This window comes from Chrysemys picta, chromosome 6, assembly GCF_011386835.1.
Source record: "Chrysemys picta bellii isolate R12L10 chromosome 6, ASM1138683v2, whole genome shotgun sequence".
NCBI lineage: Eukaryota > Metazoa > Chordata > Testudines > Emydidae > Chrysemys > Chrysemys picta.
In genome coordinates, this window is record NC_088796.1 from 120,886,832 (window position 1) to 120,893,260 (window position 6,429).

Consider the following 6,429-nt stretch of genomic DNA (forward strand, 5'->3'; position numbering starts at 1 on the left):
CATCTCCTAGCTCCCTGGAGAGCAGTGCTCTCCACAGCAAAACAGGGCAGGTGGCTGCAAAGGAAAGTGAATCCTGTTGTGGTGAAGAGCAGCCTAACGTACTGGAGGGGGAAATTGTTCTTGTGTGCTGGGGAGGTGGAGCATGACCTCTGGAAGAGGGAGAACATTGTTTTTAGGGGGCGTTATTTTGTGAGGGAGGGGCTTGCTATTTGGTCAAGAGGATTGATTCCATAGGCAGGAATCTGACTACTGTGAGAGGGGTGTTGAATTTAGGGAGGCAGACTGTTTTTGTCTCAAAAAAAAAAAAAGGGGACTAACTAACTTAAGGTACATGAATTGTAGGCATGGCATGTGAGGGGAGTTGTGGCTTGGCTTGGGGGAGCTGTTAAATAATTCAAAACAAGTCCCTTCCCCGAAGGGCTGCATATCTAAAAGTTTGTTTCAGCATGCAGAAGAAGAGACCTCTAAGGTCTGGTCTATACTACCCGCCTGAATCGGCGGGTAGAAATCTACCTCTCAGGGATCGATTTATCGCGTCCCGTTGGGACGCGACAATCGATCCCCGAATCGGCGCTCTAACTCCACCAGCGGAGGTGGTAGTAAGCGCCGCCGACAAAAAGCGGCAGAAGTCGATTTTGCCGCCGTCCTCACAACGGGGTAAGTCGGCTGCAATACGTCGAATTCAGCTACGCTATTCACGTAGCTGAATTTGCGTATCTTAAATCGACTCCCCGCTGTAGTGTAGCTGTACCCTTAGTAGGCAGGCACGTGACAGTGGGGAAAATACCAAAGACAGACATAGGGAAGATAGCAACAAACTTGCAAATATTAAGGGTTAAGCTTTAAGATGGGCCAATGTAAGTAGGTGGGCTTCCTCATGCCAAACTACTGATGTCCAGAGGGGGAAGCGGGCACCTACAACGCCCACCTTGGAGGATGAGGAACTTGCTGGGAGGCTGCTCTGCCCATCCTGCTGAGAGCAACTTTATTCTGCAGGATGTGACAGTCTGGCCTCTCGCCTTGTGGCGCTCCTCAGTTCTGAGGGTAGATGGTGTCACGGAGTCCCCGGGAACTGCTCCCCACAAAGCCAGTCAGGACTTTGGGGAGCCTCCTCTCCCTTGGAGCAGACTGTCTTCAGGGCAAGAAGCTCACACAGCTTCACCTCCCTGGGTCTGACCTTGGAGCATTTAGCATATGCCCCTCCGTGCACTTCCCACAGCGAGTCTGCCCAGGCGGGGTCCTGGGGAAGCCACAGGGTCCTGCATCCCAATTCCGCAGTCAGATGTGACTCTTAGCCAGCCAGTAAAACAGAGGTTTATTAGATGACAGGAACACGGTCTAAAACAGATCTTGTAAGTACAGAGAATGGGACCCCTCAGCCGGGTCCATTCTGGGGTCCAGCGAGCCAGACCACCCCGTCTGCCCTCACTTCCCATCCCCGGCCAGCTCCAAACTGAAACCCCCCCAGCCCCTCCTTCTCTGCTGAGTTCCTTTCCCGGGCCAGGAGGTCACCTGATTCCTTTGTTCTCCCACACCTTTAGCATTGCCTTGCAGGGGGAAAGGCCCAGGCCATTAGTTGCCAGGAGACGGAGTGTCAACTAGAAACTGAGGTACCCACATAGTATTCAGAGGAAACACTATGTCACAGATGAGGATTCCTGCCATCAGCTACAGAAAGCAGAAAAGCTTCTCTTGTTGTGTAGAGATCCATGGCAACAGGTACATCAGCCTGGTCCCAGCTAGGAGGCAGAACCAGACCTGTTAGACACTGGCAGCAGGGGAATGCCCTACCTCCCTGAAGTGCCTGCCAGTTCCATTCTGCCAACACAGCAGCAGGCTGGCTCAACCAGACTGTCCTGCTGTTTGGGCTCTCTTTGAGGAAAATCCCGAAGTATTATTCCAAATTTCTGTCTAACAACTCAGCTAATATTTTGGGTTTCCAATTCCTAGCCATTTCTCAGGGCTGTGTTCTGCTTTTTTGGGGGATAGGGTTGGCACCCTTGGAGATTTTTTAGCACAGTTCTGCATCCCTTTTTCAAATGCTGCGTGGCTGTTGTCCCTGAAAACTTGAGGGAGAAAGGTAGGCTCAGGGAGTGTCTCTTTGGACAGCTGGGCCTTTGCTATTGGAAGAATGTGGCTTGCCCCTCAGTAGTCTGGAATAGGCAAGGATTGCTATGGCATACACCCCAGGCCAGAAAAAGAGGCAGGCAGGATTGAAAAAGCCAGTACAGTACCCAGTTGCACCCACTTTCCTTTCTCCATATGGAGAGTGATAACAGAAGGGCAGCGTGCCAAATGGAAGATCGTGTCTAAGGGCTTGTCTACACAGTGAGGTAATGTGCTCTATAGGCGTATGATTTCTAAAGAGCACTAACATGTTGAGCATTAATTGGTCTGTAGACCCTGCTGGTGAGCACTAAAGGTTCCATAATTCGCTTTAATATACTGCTGTTTCAACCAGCATTACATTAAAGTGCACCAGCACTGTCTACACAGACAAATAATGCACAACATGTGCCTTCGAAATCATACCCCCAATGAGTGCATTACCCCACCATGCACACAAGCCCACATCAGCAGCCACCACGCCAAAAAAATTTAATTTTGGAAAAAAGTGTCAATAGCTTGTTAATTTTTAAAAATACTTTCTACTCGGTTCTACCAGTGACAGACTGGTCTGGTTCTCCTCCAAAACTCCAGTCACACTGAAATACTCATCATACTGAATTTGTGACATTACTGTTTGAAAGAAGGAAAGCAACAAATCAGTGGAAGAATTTGAATACAGTTTAGTGACATTTCCATTAGGGATACTGTAAGAGTCAGTGTAGCCCACACCTCCACCAATAGGTAGTGCTGTATCTTTACATTGTGTTGAAATTGTGTGGCTGTATCTGAATGGGGTGCAGGAAGTTTTAGACCTGCTGGAGGTGTTACTTTACAGTGTTCCAATAAATCCTTTGATTTCTATCAGAAAGCATTACAATATTAATGAACGGACACTTTCTTCAGCAACTGGTGAGGGAAGGAGGGGACTAGAAAGGTGCATATTTCTCACTGGGTATTGCAGTATTTTTGTTTTTCAACTGGTTCCAGTTGATTACTATGGTTTTAACCAAAAGAAGAGCCCATGTTTCTGCTCTTTCCTGATGACCTGGGTTTCCATGTTGAGAGGTTCTCAACAGCAAGAGAGACCAGTGGAACTTTAATGGAAGTCTACTGGAATGTCCACCAGGGATATTAAAAGGATGAGAAGTGATTTTCCCCCCCACCATCCCTTTCTGACTGCATGGCACAGCTACTCCTCTGGAGGAAAAAGGCATTTCCCACTGCCTGCTGATGGCACTCTTTCCTGGTTGTGTCGCTCAGCAGCTGGCTTCCCCTCTTGCTGCTGAGTTCTCCAGATGGTCTGGAAGAGATAATTACCCTCCAGCACGGCAAAGCTGATTCTTTTGGCAGAGCTAAAGAGGACCATCCTACCATCTTCCAGAGCTCTGCATTTTGGCAAGAGAAGTGAGCCTTTATCACAAAAGGTGCCCAAATCAGAAGCAGTTTGAGGCGATGAAGGCAGGCTCTTTATTAACTCCTAAATCCCCCTTCCTGTGCTTTACCTTTGAGAAACCTATTTTTCTTCTTTCTTTAATTTTCTATTTCTTTCCTGCCTGATTCACACTTTTGTGCCTCTTCTCCCAAAATCTCATTCTCCTGTTCTAGTGTATTCCACCTCAGATCCCTGTGCCTCTTAAACTACATTGACCCATCCTCCTTCATATATATTGGAATTCATGTTTATATCCAAGAATCATGTTTACAAGCACTTTCAAATTGAAAGTTAAAATGGGAGATATAGATTCAGATTAGATCTTTGGGGGATGGTACATAAGAATGGCCATACTGGGTCAGATCAAAGGTCCATCTAGCCCAGTATCCTTGCTTCTGACGGTGGCCAATGCCAGGTGCCCCAGAAGGAATGAACAGAACTGTTAATCATCAATTGGTCCATCCCCTGTTGACCATTCTCAGCTTCTGGCCAACAGAGGCTAGGGACACCATTCCTGCCCATCCTGGCTAATAACCATTGATGGACTTATCCTGCATGAACTTATCTAGTTCTTTTTTTAACCCTGTTATGGTCTTGGTCTTCACAACATCCTCTAGCAAGGAGTTCCACAGGTTGACTGTGAGTTGTGTGGAAAAAAATGCTTCCTTTGTTTGTTTTAAATCTGTTGCCTATTAATGTGTTGATTTTGGGTTCTATCTGGGGGGATCGGAAATGGGACTGTAAGCAGTATGAGAATTTTTTATTTTAAGTGGCTGATTCATCTTCTAAAGTCTCTGTATTTGCATACCTGATTGTTCAAAGGTCCATATTTATTTAAGCACTGAACATTCCAAAAGTACTAAGAGTCATTTACTGTCAAAGAGGAAAACTGAATACAAGTAAGTTGGAATTTTTGTTAATTTTTGTGTTTGTAATATACTTTTTCCAAAAACTTGTCAGAAGACTTTAAAAATGAGAGAATAAAAAGAATCACAAGTTTTGTTAAATGCCACATTCAAATCATCTTGTATTTGGCCAAAATATTCTTATGCTGCAGAGGATAATGCATGAAAAATTTAATTTAGATTGGTCTATGTAGAATGATCAAAATGGGCTTGTAAAGTGAAAACTGGTAACAGACCCTGACTTTTAAAGTCTGTGTTTTCCTTAATCTCTGGAAGAATTCTGAAACCAAAGAATTTTTTTTTCTTCAAATCTGGCAAGTCTGACATCTTTTATAAACCTTGTTTGATATGCTAGAGTTAGTGGTGGACCTGGGATGTCCATAACATGCCAACTGTACATTGTTACTTTAAAAATTAATGTTTTAAAATATGATGAACAGGAGTACTTGTGGCACCTTAGAGACTAACAAATTTGTTAGTCTCTAAGGTGCCACAAGTACTCCTGTTCTTCTTTTTGCGGATACAGACTAACACGGCTGCTACTCTGAAACTTAAAATATGATGATCGGCGTCTTCAAAGTGCCAAAAAGCACTAGTGCCTGCCAAAATCTAATGAACAAACCCAATCTGAATTTTTTATATTTCACCTTTGCAGAGCGAGATGTGACAATCATGGCATTATAAGAATTTCCCATACAGGAAAAACACTGAAAATATTCTATTTTTATATATTTCAAATAGCTTGGCCAAACTTGACACCACCTTGCATGTAAGTTTATAATTTGAAAGGAACTTTTTCAGAGGATTTGAAAGGAGTAACATTTCTCCTCACAGTGGAAATGGTGTTACAATTTTAACTGCAGCATTTGCTGCCCCTCTGGATAAATGTGAGATGATATTGCAGATATAAACACTTTCATGAAATCACTTAAATGGGTCTTTCAAATGAGGCATATAAATCAGTTACAGATACCAATATATTTATTTTTATATACAGAAAGTGTTTGCTGCCCTAACGCTATTTTTACATGCTGTATAAAAATCAGAGAAAAATCTTGGTGAGAAAAATCATATTTACATGATTATTCCCTAATACTTCTCAGGATAGGTATTGACGCATTTGAAGAAAAGTGTCCATTCAATTTTTTAAAAATTTGGTTAGGTATTTTTTCATTTACATGGTATTACTACAGTATAAGGACCGTCGGTCACTAGGAGCCCAAGTTAAGCAAAGTCTTGAACTTTTGAAAAACAGTATCAAAAGACTAATTTTTTTTCTTCAGGAAAAAGCCCGAATTTACTAGCATTTTGTATAGCCCAAGACAAAGGACTCAGGACTGTACCCATACAGTAAAGTAAATTCTGCTATATAACCTACTTTTTTTTTCTTTACATAGGTAATATTACAACACAATATAGTTTTGGAGCTTCTATATTTTACTACCTACCTATCAAAAAGATGATGCATTTCATTCAGTTAGCTGCATCTATGGTCGTTTCAGAAACAACAGGCAAAGCTTTCTAATTACATTATTCTAAAAAGATGTTAAAATGATACATTTACTTAACCATTTTCTTTTCCTCTGCAAGCTTCCAGATTACAGCTTTGTAAGTGTGTGTCATAAAGGACTCTTAGCTAGACATTAAGGTAGAAAGCCTTATTTGTTACTCCAGTTATGATTTTTATATTTAATCTCTGCCCAGGTGTAGTTCCTGGGTTGGGGTGAAACAACTGGCTGGAATCGCAGGAAGGACTTTCCCACTCCTTAAGTCTGCCTTAATTTGGTGGTTCTCCCTCAAACTGATCTCAGGTACCAGGTTTATGGCTTTCCCCTCTGAATTTGGTCCTGGACTCTGCAGGATCTAGTGGATATCTTTTAAAAAAGGGAAGAAGGAGAATGCGGGGAACTACAGATCGGACAGCCTCCCCTCAGTCCCTGGAAAAATCATGGAGGAGGTCCTTAAGGAATCCATTTTGAAGCA